Source organism: Macaca nemestrina, chromosome 12 (assembly GCF_043159975.1).
Source record: "Macaca nemestrina isolate mMacNem1 chromosome 12, mMacNem.hap1, whole genome shotgun sequence".
NCBI lineage: Eukaryota > Metazoa > Chordata > Mammalia > Primates > Cercopithecidae > Macaca > Macaca nemestrina.
Genome location: NC_092136.1, coordinates 94,572,965 through 94,588,860, shown reverse-complemented (window position 1 = coordinate 94,588,860; position 15,896 = coordinate 94,572,965). Strand labels below are relative to the sequence as shown.

The 15,896-nt window shown below is 39.0% G+C and overlaps 1 protein-coding gene and 1 long non-coding RNA gene across 6 annotated transcripts in view; one reads left to right on the top strand and one right to left on the bottom strand.

Moving 5' to 3' along the window:
* Positions 1 to 5,834, bottom strand: part of LOC105484332 (angiomotin like 1) — a 172,596-nt gene extending 166,762 nt beyond the window's left edge. For 2 of the 3 annotated variants that reach the window (XM_071075475.1, XM_071075477.1), the window contains exon 1: positions 5,733 to 5,834. The gene's annotated coding sequence lies outside the window, so the exon portion shown is untranslated. The remainder of the gene's footprint in view (positions 1 to 5,732) is intronic. The other variant, XM_071075478.1, reaches the window with a different exon arrangement.
* Positions 1 to 15,896, top strand: part of LOC105484331 (uncharacterized) — a 167,535-nt gene that overhangs the window by 28,285 nt on the left and 123,354 nt on the right. The gene's annotated exons all lie outside the window — the stretch shown is intronic.

Genomic DNA, 15,896 nt, shown 5'->3' with positions numbered 1-15,896 from the left:
TCATATTTTGCTGGTGGTAACATAAAATATTATGGCCATTCTGTATAAATATTAATAGTCTGACAGTTTCTTTTAAAACTAAAAACTTAACATAAAACCCAGATATCATATTTTCAGGCATTTATCCTAAATAAATGAAAATGTATGTTCATGCAAAAACTTGTACATGAATGTTCATAACATCCTTATTTGTAACAGCCAAATACTAGAAACTACCCAAATGTCCTCCAATGGATAAATGAGTGAATGCTTAAGCAAACTGTAGTAAATCCACATTATGCAATTCAACACAGTAACAAATAGAAAACAACTATTGATACACATAACAACTTGGATAGATCTCAAGGTTATTATGCTGAATGGAAGAAGCCATTGTAATAAGGTTACATCATGCATGATTATATAACATTCTCGAAATAAAATTATATAAATGGACAACAGATTAATAGTCTCAAAGGGTTAGGGATGGGACCATGGCTTTAAAAGGGAAGTATAAAGAAACCTTGCAGTGATGATATAGTTAGTGATATTTTGATTGTGGCAATAGTTTCATGAAGCTAATATGATAAATACTGTATACAATCACACACACACACATGCACACACGCACAATGTGTACATGGATAGCTGATAAAATCTGATAAGGTCTGTGGATTGTACCAATGTCAATTACCTGGTTTTGATATTGTACTATAGTTATGTAAATGTTAACAGTGGGGAAGGCTGGGTGAAGGGGGCACTCATAGACTCATGAATCTATAAATATTTCGTAATGTTTTTAAAAACTATACAAGCCAGCTATTCTTTAATAGCCAGAGTGTTTGCATGATTCTTTGTTTACAAAATCCACAACTAGACCAATCATAAATTTAATGAGACCGATCTGTCAAACATCAATTCATATATTAAAATTACACAAGGCTGGGCGCGGTGGCTCACGCCTGTAATCCCAGCACTTTGGGAGGCTGAGGCGGGCGGATCACGAGGTCAGGAGATCGAGACCATCCTGGCTAACATGGCGAAACCCCGTCTCTACTAGAAATACAAAAAATTAGCGGGGCGCGGTGGTGGGCACCTGTAGTCCCAGCTACTCAAGAGGCTGAGGCAGGAGAATGGTGTGAACCCGGGAGGTGGAGCTTGCAGTAAGCCAAGATAGCGCCACTGCAGTCGGGCCTAGGCAACAGAGAGAGACTCCGTCTCAAAAAAATTAAAAAAAAAATTACACAGATTAAAATTTTGTATTCTCAAGGTATGAATAAAGCAAGAGAATATTCACATTTTGCTCTCAAGAGTGATTTTATCCTTCACCCTGACCTACCAAAGTGGTGGCATCTATCTGTATACTGGTAAACCTAAAATTTTTGGAGTACCTTGGGCTTTGGATCCCTTAGAAGTCATCTAACTTCGGTTTCTTCTTAAATACAGCTTAAAAAATAGGAATAAATAGTTATAATATATTGAGCACTGAACTATTCAACTACCTGCTACACACTGGAAGGTAAGAAGAGGTCTCACAAGAAATGAGAAAACATGGTCCCAGTTCATATTGTTTTAGATACAGAGGATGGGACGCACAGGTGTGTTTTTAAGCCTTTGGAAATGCATTTAGGGGCAAAAAGGGGAAAAAAATGACAGTAGAAGAGACATTCAGAATGTGAATATTCAGTGTGATATAAGTACTTATTGAACGCTTATCTCAGGCACCTGTAGTGTGACTGACTGACTGAAGCTCTGGGTTTGCCAGGGAGCTTGTGGCTTTGGGACTTGCAACAACAGTATCGTTAGTACCGCTCCAGTGCTGTCACTACTGCCACTGTTAGCTGTTGTTCATTTACATAACACAGATGTATTAGGCACTGTGCTGAGCACTCCACAAATATAATCTACAAACAGAATCGTCACGCAAACTTTGTGAGATGGCATTACTATCCAGATTTTAAAGAGGAAGAAACTGAGAAGATATGTCTAGATACTTTCCCAAGGTCAGCAACTAGAAAATGTCAGAGTTCTGATAGGAACCCGGGTCATCTGACTTCAAAATTCATACCTTTAACCAATAGTCTATGTGTCTTCACCAAAGCCTGTTTAAAATCCTCGTCTTTGCTACTCTTTTTTCATGGCTTCAGGTGCTTTCCACCAGGCCTCAAGTGGCACCTCTGGGCAGTTCCCTGATTTCATATTGACTCTGCTCTACCTCCTTTTCCTAACAAATTCCATGTGGAGGATGGGGCACAGCCAATATAGCAGGCAAGGCAGATCTTCAGCAGAGCCTTGTATGAGGAGAGTTGGGTGAGTAGGTATGGAGGCAGATGATGAGAGAAGAATGTATGTGTGAGTGTGAGAGATGCTTTTTCCCTGATTTTATTATAATGGCAAAACGAGTTAGTAAATGAGTCTCTTTCTCCAGCCTTTTTAACCAAAACATTTGCGTAAGTGGTATAAGGCCAGGAAATATGCAAGGACAAAGAACTACCTGGTTGGATTCTTCTATCCCTGACACCACCTCAGGGGCTTCATCTCAGCTGGCTTCAGAGTAATCAACGTTACCACCTTGTTCCCTTTATCTAATGCTGCGTAAAAACCACCCCCAAACTTAATTAATACAAATGGTTATTATCTCTCAGTGTTCTGTGGGCTGAGTGGGCTGAGCTGAGTGGTTCTCATTCAGGGTCTCTCATATAGTTGTAGTCAGATAGTTGTGGGGTCTGGAGTCATTTAAAAGTTTCTTTCCTTACATGTCTGAAGCCTAAGTTTGAATGGCTGGAAAATCTGAGGACTGGTTGGGATTCAATCCTTGTAGCCTCTCCGTGTGGCCAGCTTGGACCTTCTCACAGTATGCTGGTCTCAGAGGAATTGACAGTCATGGCCTTGGGCCAGCTTGTATTGGCTTATAAGAGCTGATTCTGCATATCTCCTCCCAAACCTGTGTTCAGTGCTATCATTTTGGAAGCCATAGTGGGAGTATTCACGCCATGAAAGTTGGCAAACACTGCAAATCAGGGAACTTTCTTTTTCTCCAGAGAGCCAGTTTACTAGCACATGACTCTACCTGGTAGTTGGCTTTTCCCAGAGTGACTGAGACAAGAAACCCAGGAGGAAGATGTAAACCTTCATAGAACCTAGCTGTGGTTGTCCCAGAATGTTGCCGCCTTCTCATTCTATTGGTCAACCAAGTCCCTAAGGCTAGCCTTTATTTAAGAGGTGGAGAATTAGCATTAATCTCTTGTGGGAAGGGTAGCAAAGAATTTGTATAGTCTAGGAGCTGGCACAGAGTAGGCACTCAATAAATGCTTGATTAATGAATGAGTGTGTAGTCATTTTAAACACTAATCTGCACGTCCTTAAGCCATTCTAAATGCACAAGTCCTTTTTGAAAGTTTTACATCAACCAACGATTTTTAAATCTCTGAGTAGCCTAACCCTAAAACTGCCTGATATAGATCTATTTACACTGTGTCCGCAGGTATTTGCAGACCTGTTTACTCAGGCCTTTCCTGGTTATGTACTCAATTGGTATTACTACACACATTACAATCACAGATTGCTTGTTTTATAGATGTTTATACATGTGCTGTTTAGGTTGACTTTATTTCCCTAAGTAAACTGCAAGTTTCTTAAGAGAGTTCTCATGTATTTCTTTGCCACTCCTTCTTCCTACCATGCAAACTACGGATAGTTTTAAACACATACACATGAATACTGACAAGATAGGTGGTAGTTAGAGATTATAACGCTTAAAAGTGAAGGAAAGAAGGAGAGGTACTAAAATTTCTTAATTGCTATGTTTTAGAGCCTTCCATAAATGTTCTCATTTAACTCTTCTATTTACCTAATGAAGCAGGTATTATTTCCATTTCACAGTTGAGGGAAATGAGCCTCGTGAAGGTTTAGACATTTGATCCAAGTCATACTGGGAGGTGGAGAAACTGGGATTCAAATGAAGACCCACATGGTTCTAAGGTCTGAGGCTTACGCATTCTTCAGGCTGCCTTCCCACTGCTCTCTATATTCCCCATCCTCTCGCACTCTAGCCTCTCTCCTTCAAGCACCTACAAGAGTCATAAAATGCTAATGCTTCTGAACTCCAAATAGAGTAATAAGCATTTCAAGTTCTACTCTGGTAAAAATGTCCTTAGAAAGCTTGGTAAAACAAGAAGCTTGAATGTCTTATACTAGGAGTGAAGTGAGCCTGGTAGCAGGGGGGACCAGCTGAGAGGATACTGCAGTAACTCAGATAAAGTGTGTTGATGGGTTAGACCAAGGTAGTAGTGGTAGGGTAGAGAGATGTAAACAATTTGGAGAGATATTAAGAAGACTGACTCAACAGACTGGTGATTGATTGGATTGTGCAGGTGCTGATCAATTATTTTAGAACCATCATTCTGGCTGCTGCTGGGAGGTAAGACTGGAAAGAGGAGGCCCAGATGTGAGGTTTCTGTATTCCTAGAAGAAAATAAGGGCTTTAAACTAGGGTAATATCTGCAGAGGTGGGGAGAAGTGGATGGATTTGAGAGATAATATGGAGTTTGAATCTGCTGAATGTGTTCCCAAATCAGATGTGAAAATGTGAGGAAGTTTGGAGGGGTGTTTAGGGTGAAATCCAGAAATCTACCACCAGGAACTTTTTACTGACCTAGGGGACACAGAATGGGGAGCAGATTTCAGGTGAGGATGAATTCTGGATATGGTCTAATCTGAGGTGAATGTATAACTAGGCACTGGCAGCCAGTACGCAATTGCATTTAAAACAAGGCAAATATCTCTTATCTAAATGAGAGTCTTTGCTCCCTGTATGGGTTATAGATGATTGTGCCAAATACTATATGTGGCAGGGTTCTGTGCCAAGAAATAAAGGGCTCTGCAATTCTCAACGTTTTCATTTGACAATGGTTCAACTCTCTTTCCAAAAGCCATTTATCATCCTGCAGGCACCTCTGTCATAAACAAGATGTCTTTATTGAGCCTTCCAAAGCTAATAAGAGCTATATGATTCAATCAGTGACAGAGACTCACATAACTCATAGAAAGTGTTGCAGGGAGATTTTAGTGGTCTCTTGGAGCACAGGGTCTGCCTTCACACACACACACACACACACACACACACACACACATAGATCTCATGTGCATTTTCTTGGAAGAACTCATAGGGTCAGGCACTAAGATGTGTTTGTACACTTCTGCCCGACATGCAGCAGCACAGCCATTGTTTGAACGAGGTACCTGCATGTCAGAACAGGGATCCTGGGCCCCTTTGTTTCCTGCTACACTCCTGAGAAAGAAGGGAAGCATTCACACCAGCTAAACAGCAAATCAAGGCTCTCCAGAGAGCTGCTTTTCCACACATCTTTTATAAGGATCAACCCTCTAAGGGTCTACCCAGTCAGCAGGAAGGCAAAGGGAGTATGGATGGCTCTAGCCCAAAAGAGTCCACTTATAGCTGCTTCACTAACATGCTCATTATACAACTCTTAGAATAGGCACCTAACACCAAGCCCCAATTAGATTCCCATGCCCCCTGTGGGAGCCCACCACTGCAGCTCAAAGCTGACTTTGCCTAGCCATGGTCTGCCACCCCACCAGGTGGGGACCAGCTGCCATGGAAACAGCCACTCTCCCCACCCAATGGAGTATTTCTTGATCTAACTCCAACTCTGCCCATAGATGCCTTCCAAAGTCCCCCCTTCATGTCAAGGTTCCCTAGAGTGAAATCCACTAAATAAGAATTTTCTTACCTGTGAGAAGTCCTGGTGACCGGCAGTGGAAAAAATACTAAGTTCTAACAGAAGTGACAGGGACTCACAGAGCAAATGTGTTCGTTTAAAAGAAGAAAGGTGACTTCATCCCTGGTGCCGTGGAGTTTAAAAAGAGCAACGAGTGCTGCCTGGCTGAGCCAACTCCGCTTCACCAGTGATGACTCCATCCAAATTATGCAGCCATTGCCCAGACATGCTCAGCCTTCAGAAGGTAAATTGCTGGAATCTGACTAACCCTGTTGTTTTCAAAGAACTTCAGAAAATCCTAAGGCACCAATTGCCTTAACTGGCACCAGGGAAAGAAAAATTATGCACTTATTTCCTTGAGTCATGTCATTATCTCCCCCAACTCCAACTCTGAAAAACAGCACTCTAGGGAAGGAAAACAGATATTTAGACTTTCTGAGAGGTGAAAATTATTGGGGAAATGGAGGCAGGGAGGAAGAAGCAGCGAAGGTATTTCAACCAGAAGGAGGGGTCATAAGAAGCTGGAAATGACCATCTTGCTAAGAAATTTTCAGAGCTATGAATTTGTAAGCAAAGGCGACAAACAGGTGACTGGACTTTGCAAAGGGAAAAATATTCAGTTAAGAAAAGAGGTTAGTTGCTATAGGAAAAAGTGTGACAGCCTTTCTCAAAAATGCAACCAATTTTTATTTTCTTTTTGTTGTATATAATGCCACTCATTCAATATGGGGTCATTTGTAATATTAACATATCAGTTCAAATCATGCCTGCATTCTAAACAGAAGGATTTGGGGAAAGAGACAGGATTTTTTTTTTTTTTCTGTATATTAAAGGTGAGGCTGGAGGAATTGGATTTGAACATGGGATTCAAGGTCATTTCAAGCTACCCAGTGGGCCAGTCACCTACTCTTGATGCCAAGTCCTTGGTCTAAACTTTGGACGAGAGTTCTGGCTGGGGTGCTAGGGAAAGGAATGGTAATGAGTGTGATCTCTGTTGGAAGTGGGGCAGAGGGTTGAGCTCAGTGGCCAGCTGCCCTTTCTCCCAGGCTTCTATTTCAGGGAGTATAAGGGGACTCTGGGTCATTAGGCTTGTATCTAATTTCTTGCTGAGCTATTTTGAGGCTTTGAGATTTTCTTGTGTCAAGTTTCACTCCAGAGAGGTTAAAACAAGAAAAAATGCCCTTTCTATTTAGATAGAGGTATTCAGATCCAACATTAGAGATTTTTGAAATCACAGATTTGAGACATGTCAAAATGACTTACAAAGGGAACTTGCAAATCTTTTGTTTGGGGTGTGAATAATGATAGGAGTAGAAGAGGGCAGTGTTTCATCAGTGATAAGAACAATGAAGGCAGAAGTCATTTTTATCTGGTTCGTCATAATGTCCTTGAAACCTAGCACAGAGAGTACCATACAGCAGGTGCTCAACAGAAGGAGAGCGAATGGTGTCAGTCCTTTTCCATTCCAGGTCTCTAGAATAGATCTGCTGAGAATGCTTAAAGTCACCATCTTGTTGGTGAGGTATTTGGAGAGAGCATGAGCCAGTGGGTCTTGTAGAATGCAAAAGAACTTGGTTATTTGCTCTGTCTCAGCCTCTAGGTTCATCACCAAAGTTAGAATGGAGCAAAGAAGGCCAATTGCTGGACCCAGGAGCCTCCTTTGCCCCCCAGGAGCCTCCCTTGCCTATGAGCTAGACTCTCATGTCTTTTCCTAAGGCCAAGACTCAACCCAATAGGTAATCTGCCAATTGTCTTCAATTAGTTTTTTGTTCTCAAAAGTCTTAAAATTTTCAAACTTAGAGAAAAGTCAGAAGAATTGTACAGTGAACACCTATATACTTACCACCAGGTTTCTTCAATTAACATTTTACTACATTAGTTTTATCCCATGTTGATTCTCTGCTCATTTCTCTATCCATCCAGCAACTCATTTAATTATTTTTGTTATTGTCTTTCAAAATAAGTTTCAGACATTACTTTATTCGCCCCAAATACTCAATATTATTAGCCAGAGTTCAATATTTATTTACAATTTCTTTGTTTGTATTCAGATGAAATCTGTATATAGTGCAATGAACGGATCTTAACTGTATCATTCCTGAGTTCCTCTAGACACATACACCTGTGCAATCCAAACTCCCAAGATACAGAACATAACCATCACTCTGGAAAGTTTCCTTATGTCCCTTCCCAGCAAACTCCTACCTCAACATCCCAAGAGATAACCAATCTTCTGGTGATTTTCACCATAGATTAGTTTTGCCTGTTTTAGTATTTCATATAAATGGAACCATACAATTTGTATTCTTTCATGCAAATTTTTGTGCACTCAGCATGTTTTGGGGGTTCATTCATCCATGTTGTTGCTTGTATCAGAAGTTGGTTTCTTTTCATTGCTGAATAGTATTTTACTCTATGAATATGCCAGTATTCTATTAATGGATACCTGGGCTTCCAGCTTAGGGCTATTAGGAATAAAGCTAATATGAACATTTTTGCACATATCCCTGTGAACATTTGTTTTCATATCCCTTGAGTAAATACATAAGAGTGAAATTGTTGGTTCTTAGGGTAGCTATATACAATTTTATACAAAATTGCAAGATCTTTTCCAACACTCTTATGTAATTTTCCTCTTCCACCACCAATGTATAAAAGCTTTAATTGCTTCATGTCCTCACCAACATTTAGTGTTGTCAGCCTTTAATTTTAGCCACACTGATAGATGTGGAATGGCATCTCATTGTGGTTCTAATTTGCATTTCCTTGATGACTAAAGATATTTCATGTTTTTCACGTGTCTATCGACCGTTCACTTACTACCTTTTGTGAAGTGTCCAAATTTTTTGACCATTTAAAACATTTTAAAATTGTTTTATTATTGTTTTAGAAGTTCTTAGTATGTCATGGATACCCATACTTTTTTATTTTTTTGAGAGGGTCTCACTCTGTTGCCCAGGTAAGAGTGAAGTTGTGTGATCATGGCTTACTGCAGCCTTGACCTCCCAGGCTCAAGTGATCCTCTCACCTCAACCTCCTGAGTAGCTAGGACTACAGGTAGACACAATCACACCCAGCTAATTTTTGTATTTTTAGTAGAGGCAGGGTTTTGCTATATTGCCCAGGTTAATCTTGAGCTCCTCAACTCAAGCAATCCAGCTACCTTGGCCTCCCAAAGTGTGGAGATTATTAGCATGAGCCACCATGCCTAGCCAGATACCAATACTTTTTAAGGTAAGTTTTGCAAATATTTTCTTCTGTCCTGTGGTTTGTCTATACATATATTTTCTTAATGATGTTTCTATGCTTCTTTTTGTTTCTTTAAATTTTGATTATCTAATTTATAATATTTTTGCTTTTTTGGTTTTTACCTCCCTCAAAGTCATAAAGACATTTTCCTACATTTTCTTCTAGAAGTTTTTTAAATTTTAGCTTTTATATTTAGGTCTATGGTCCATCACAAATTAATTTTTGTGGATGGCATAAGTTAAAGCAAGGTTAATTTGTTTCCATATAAAATGTAGTTATTTTGACACCATTTGTTGAAGACTTCCTTTCAAAATTATGTCGCTTTGGCACCTTTGTTGAAAATAAAATAAATGTATAAGTATGTGTCTATTTCTATTTCTGGGTTCCTTATTCTTTCCATCAATCTGTTTGTTGATCTTTATACCAGTTGCAGACTCTCTCGATTACTATAGCTTTAGGGTAAGTCTTGACGTCCAACAATGTGAATCATGTGATCTCATATCAAATTCGAGGCGGTCCTGGTGGAAGGTGATTGGCTCATGGGGGCAGATTTCCCTCTTATCTTCCCCTTGCTCTTCTCATGATAGTGAGTTAGTTCTCACAAGATCTGATTGCTTAAAAGTGTGTGGCACCTTCCCTTTTCTCTTTTTCCTGCTCCACCATGGTAAGATGTGTCTGCTTCCCCTTCACCTTCTGCCATGATTGTTAAGTGTCCTGAGGCCTCACAGCCATGCTTCTGTACAGCCTGTGGAACTGACTAAACTAAACTGCTTTTCTTTATAAAGTACCCAGTCTCAGGTAGTTCTTTATAGTGGTGTGAGAACAGATTAATACATCATCCAACTTAAATTTCTTCTTTCAAGACTTCTTTAAATATTCTAGGTTCTTAGAATCATCTTGTCAGTTTTAACCAAAAGGAATGGTAGAATTATGATTATGATTTTATTGAATCTTTAGATCAATTTGGTAATTATTGCCATCTTAACAATACTGAGTTTTTCAATCCATTAACATGATTTATCTCCCCATTGATTTATATCCTCAATTTTATTCAGCAATATTTTGTTGTTTTAGTATAGAGGTTTTGCATGTCTTTTGCTAAATTTTTTTTTTTTTTTTTTTTTTTTTTGAGACGGAGTCTCGCTGTGTCACCCAGGCTGGAGTGCAGTGGCCCGATCTCGGCTCACTGCAAGCTCCGCCTCCCGGGTTTACGCCATTCTCCTGCCTCAGCCTCCGAGTAGCTGGGACTACAGGCGCCCGCCACCACGCCCGGCTAGTTTTTTGTATTTTTAGTAGAGACGGGGTTTCACCATGTTAGCCAGGATGGTCTCGATCTCCTGACTTCGTGATCCACCCGCCTCGGCCTCCCAAAGTACTGGGATTACAGGCTTGAGCCACCGCGCCCGGCCTCTTTTGCTAAATTTATTCCCAGATATTTTGCTTTTGACACTAATATAAAATTATTTTTTAAATTTAACTGTCCAATTCTTTGCTGCTAATACATAAAAATGCAATTGACCTTTGTATATTAATCTGATATCCTATGACTTTGCTAAATTCACTTAATAAGTAAGTACTTGTTATGTCAATAAAATAGGAATTTCTGTGTGAATACTTATGTCGTCTAACATAGAGAGAGTTTTATATTTGCTTTTTCCATTCTGAACTGTACGAATTGTATGCCTTTTGGTTTTAATTTTTTTTTGAGACAGAGTCTTGCTCTGTCACCAGGCTGGAGTGCAGTGGTGCCATCTCGGCTCATTGCAGCCTTTGCCTTCCGGTTTCAAGTGGTTCTCCTGCCTCAGCCTCTCGAGTAGCTGGGACTACAGGCACATGCCACCGTGCCCAGCTAAGTTTTTGTATTTTTTTTTTTTTTTTTTTTTTTTGGAGACGGAGTCTCGCTCTGTCGCCCAGGCTGGAGTGTAGTGGCCGGATCTCAGCTCACTGCGAGCTCCGCCTCCCGGGTTCGGGCCATTCTCCTGTCTCAGCCTCCTGAGTAGCTGGGACTACAGGCGCCCGCCACCTCGCCCGGCTAGTTTTTTGTATTTTTTAGTAGAGACGGGGTTTCACCGTGTTAGCCAGGATGGTCTCGATCTCCTGACCTAGTGATCCACCCGTCTCGGCCTCCCAAAGTGCTGGGATTACAGGCTTGAGCCACCGCGCCCGGCCTAGTTTTTGTATTTTTAGTAGAGACAGTGTTTCACCATGTTGGCCAGGATGATCTCAATCTCTTGACCTCGTGATCTGCCTGCCTCAGCTTCCCAAAGCACTGAGATTATAGGCATGAGCCACCACACCTGGCAGGTTTTAATTTTTAAAATATGCTTAAGTCCTCCCGTCCATTGTTAAACGAAGTGGTGAGATTGGGCATTCCTGACTTGCTCCCAACTTTAGGGAAACAGTGTTCAATATTTTGTAATTAAACATTATGTTAGCTGAAGGTCTTTTGTAAGTGCTCTTTATCAAAGTAAGGAGGTTACCTTCTATTTCAAATATCCTGAATTTTAATCATAAAGGCATTGAATTTATTAAATGTTTTTCTGAATCTACTGAAGTGACTATATGATTTTCCTTTGTTATTCTTTAGTGTTAATAGCATACATTTCTGAATGTTAAACCCCCCTCTCATTTATGATGTTGGTAACTTGTGTTCTCTCTGCTTATTTCTTGATCAGTCTACCTAAGAATTTGTCAACTTTGTTAACTTTTCAAAGATATGTCATCCAGCGTTGTTAATTTTTTTCTGTTTTTCTTCTTGTACTTACTTTGGGTTTATTTTGCTTTTCTTTTTCTAGATTCTTAATGTAAAGTCATGGGTCTTTGGCTTTAGATGTTCTTCTTTTCTAATATATTATTTGATTTAAAGCTAAAATTTCCCCCTAAGCACTGCTTTAGCTGCATTCCACAATTTTGAAATGTATTTTATTATCTTTCCATTCAAAATATTTCCTAGCTTTCCTTGTGATTTATTTTAATCCATGGATTATTTAGAAGTATGTGGTTTAATTTAGGATTTTTCTTAATCACTTATTCATCTCTAATTTAATTCCGTGTGGCTAGAGGACATACTCTGTATGATGTCAATTATTTTAAGTTTATGGCCCAGAACATGATCTATCTTGATGAACATATCATGTATACTTAAAAGAATATGTATCCTGCAGTTGTTGGGTGCAGTATTCTATGAATATCAATCAGATCAAAGTGACTGATAGTTGTATTAGCTTTCTAGGGCTGCCATATAATTGCCACAAACTGAGTGGCTTAAAGAGTAGAAATTTATTGTCTCACTATTCTAGATGCTAGAAGTCTGAAATTGTTAGGGAAGCAGGAGCCTGGAAGAGCCAGAGTAATGCCATTTTAAAATCAACTCCATCTTAAAACTAGCAAGACACATTCCTTGTCAGTCATGACCCACGGTCCTAAGATGTTTACAGCTAAGGAAGCAGCTTGGTAATGCCTGCAAGGACAAACTCCTACAACAACAAAAGGTCCAGATGTCCCAATACCCATAAAAATATATGCTTTCAAGATAATTATAGTTATGCTTTGGTGTACTTAACACACTAAAATGTCAAGGATAGTTTTCTTTAAATCAATAGAATAATAAATTTTGTCATGTAGGCATAACTTAATTTAGTCTTTACATAGACAAAACCCCTATATTACTTTAAAAAAAGTTAAAGAAAAACTTAAAATGAAGATGGTAAGATGGTGCATTCCTCTGCTTGCTTACTAGGACGCCCTACTCTGTAACGGAGTAGCTTTCAATAAACTACCTCTTTTCACTGCACTCTGCAACTTGCCCTGAATTCCTTCCTTCCTGAGATCCAAGAGTCATTTCTTGGGTTCTGGAATCCCTTTTCTGGCAACAAAATCAGGTATCAACATAGCCATGCCCCTTTGAGATTTTGGGTAAAATTCTTCCTTACCCTTCTTAGCTTCTAGTCATGGCTGGCAATCCTTGGTATTCTTTGCTTGCAACTTCATCATTCCAATCTCTGACTTCATCTTCACATGGCTTTCTCCCAGTGTGTCTTCACAATATCTTCCCTCCCACATCATCTTCCTTCCCACAGCCTGTGCCTGTGTCCAAATTTCCTCTTTTTATAAGAATTAATTATGGTCCCACTCTAATACCTCATTTTAACTTTGTTACCTCTGTAAAGGCCCTTCAAATAATGTCACACCCTGAAGGACTGGAGGGTTAGGACTTCAATATATCTTCTTAGGATGACATAATTTAACCCACAATAATAGTGTTGCTCAGATCTGTGTCATCACAGCGCTTTTGTTCAATTGTTCCATCAGTTGCTGTGAGTAGGATGTTCAATTCTCCATCTGTGATTGTGGCATTTTCTATTTTTCCTTTTAATTCTGTGAAGCTTTGATTCCTTTATTTTGAACCTCTGTTATTGGATACATACACATTTATTATTGTTACTTCTTCCTGATGTATTGACCTTTTTATCATTATGCAATGTCCCTCTATTTTTGTTAATACACTCTATTTTAAAGTCTGCTTTATCTGATATTAATATTGCCAATCAGCTTTCTTTTTTTTTTTTTTTTTTTTTTTTTTTTTTGAGGTGGAGTCTCCTCTGTCACCCGGGCTGGGGTGTGCAGTGGCACAATCTCAGCTCACTGCAACCTCTACCTCCCGGTTCAAGCAATTCTCTTGCCTCAGCCTCCTGAGTAGCTGGGATGACAGGCACTCAACACCATGCCCTGCTAAGCCAATCAGCTTTCTTATGCTTACTATACATGCAGTATTATTTTTTCATCCATTTACTTTCAAGCTATTGGTGGTTTTATGTTCAAAATGGATTTCTTGCAGACAGCATATAATTGAGTCGGTGTGTTTTTAAAAAATTTCATTTTAAGAATATTTTATTTTCATTTGGTATGTTTAATTAATTATCATTTAATGTGATTATCGACATGGTTGGATTGAGGTCCGAGATTTGGTTAGACTTAAATCCAACTTTACTATTTGTTTTCTGCTTGCTTCTTTGGCTTTTTATCCCTCTGTTTTTCCCTTTGGGTTTCTTTTGGATTAAGTATATTTTAAAATTCCATTTTAACTTATCTACAGGCTTTTAAGGTATACCTCTTTGCATTACATCTTTAGTGATTGCTTTTAAGATTAAATATGTATATGTATATATATTTTCTACTTTTCACAGTTTACTTGGGGTTAATATTGTACACTTCACATAAATATGTAGAAATCTTGCAACCATTTTGGTTCATTGAGTGCCCCCTCCTCATCCTTTATGCTATTGTTATCATATATACTTCTTTACATGTGCTATAAACTACACAATATAATGTCATATTTGTTCTTGAAATAATCGTATTTTAGCTAACTAAGCAGAATAATAGCACTTCATAGTTACACGTATTTACCATTTAATGTATTTTACTCTTTCCTGAGTAATCGAGTCTCTATTGGGTTTTGTTTTACATTACCCTGCATTCCATGCCACGCAAGTAAAAAATTGTTCTAAAGGTGTCTTATCTAATTTTTATTTATCAAGGACATTTTCACTGGATATAAAATTTTGGTTGATAGATTCTTTTTCTTTCAGTGCTTTAAAAATGTTGATCCACTGCCTTCTGGGCTCCATTGTTTCTGATGAGATATCAATGGTTATGAAATAATTGTTAGTGGATTTTGAAATGATTCAGGCAATGTCATTTTCTCTGACTGTTTTCATTATTTTCTTTTTGTGATTTATTTGCAGCAGTTTGACTATGACATGCCTAGGTGTTTTTATTTTTGTTTTATTTTTGATATTAGTCTTTCTTGATGTTTCTTAAGGTTTCAGAATCTGCACATATATGTCTTTTACCAAATGTGTGAACTTTTCACCCATTATTTACTTAAATTTAGTTTCTGGATCATTCTCTCTCCTCTCCTTTTGGAACTTCAATTATATGCATATTAGACCTTTTGGTATTGCTGCAAAGATCCCTAAGTTTTTGCACATTTATTAATATTAAATCTCTGTTTCTCCATCTGGATCATTATTGCTGACCTATACAGATCATTTGTGCTGATCTATCTTCTAGTCCACTGACTCTTTATTCTTTCATCTCCCTTGTGTCGTCAAAAGCATCCACTGAGTTATTATTTTAGATATTGTCTTTTTTAGTTCTCATATTCTCATTGGTTCTTTTTCATAGTTTCTATATCTCTGCTAAGATTTTCTATATTCTCTATTTCTATATTCATTGTGAACATATTTTCTTTTATGTACTTGAGCATGGTTACAATGACTTTTTTTTTTTTTTTTTTGAGACGGAGTCTCGCGCTGTGTCACCCAGGCTGGAGTGCAGTGGCGCGATCTCGGCTCACTGCAAGCTCCGCCTCCCAGGTTCACGCCATTCTCCTGCCTCAGCCTCCAAGTAGCTGGGACTACAGGCGCCCGCCACCACGCCCGGCTAGTTTTTTGTATTTTTAGTAGAGACGGGGTTTCATCATGTTAGCCAGGATGGTCTCGATCTCCTGACCTCGTGATCCACCCGCCTCGGCCTCCCAAAGTGCTGGGATTACAGGCTTGAGCCACCGCGCCCGGCCGGTTACAATGACTTTTTAAGAATTCTTGTCTGCTAATTCCAGCTTCTAGGTCATCTTGGAGTTGGTCCCTGTCGATTGTTCTTTCTCCTTAAACAAGTCATGTTTTCCTGTTTTGTTTTATGTTGGATAATTTTGGAGCATATCCTTGTTATAATGAATGATATGTTGTAGAAAGCCTGAATTCTATCATGCTCTCTTAAGGAGTATTGACTTTTCTTTAATTAGGACTTTAAAGTGGCTGAACACAAACTCCAAAACTCTCTCTCCCCTGGTAGCAACTGAAATTTCAGTTCGGTTTTTTTAAGCCCTACCTGGGCTTCTTAAAGTCTGTTCCTTACATATAT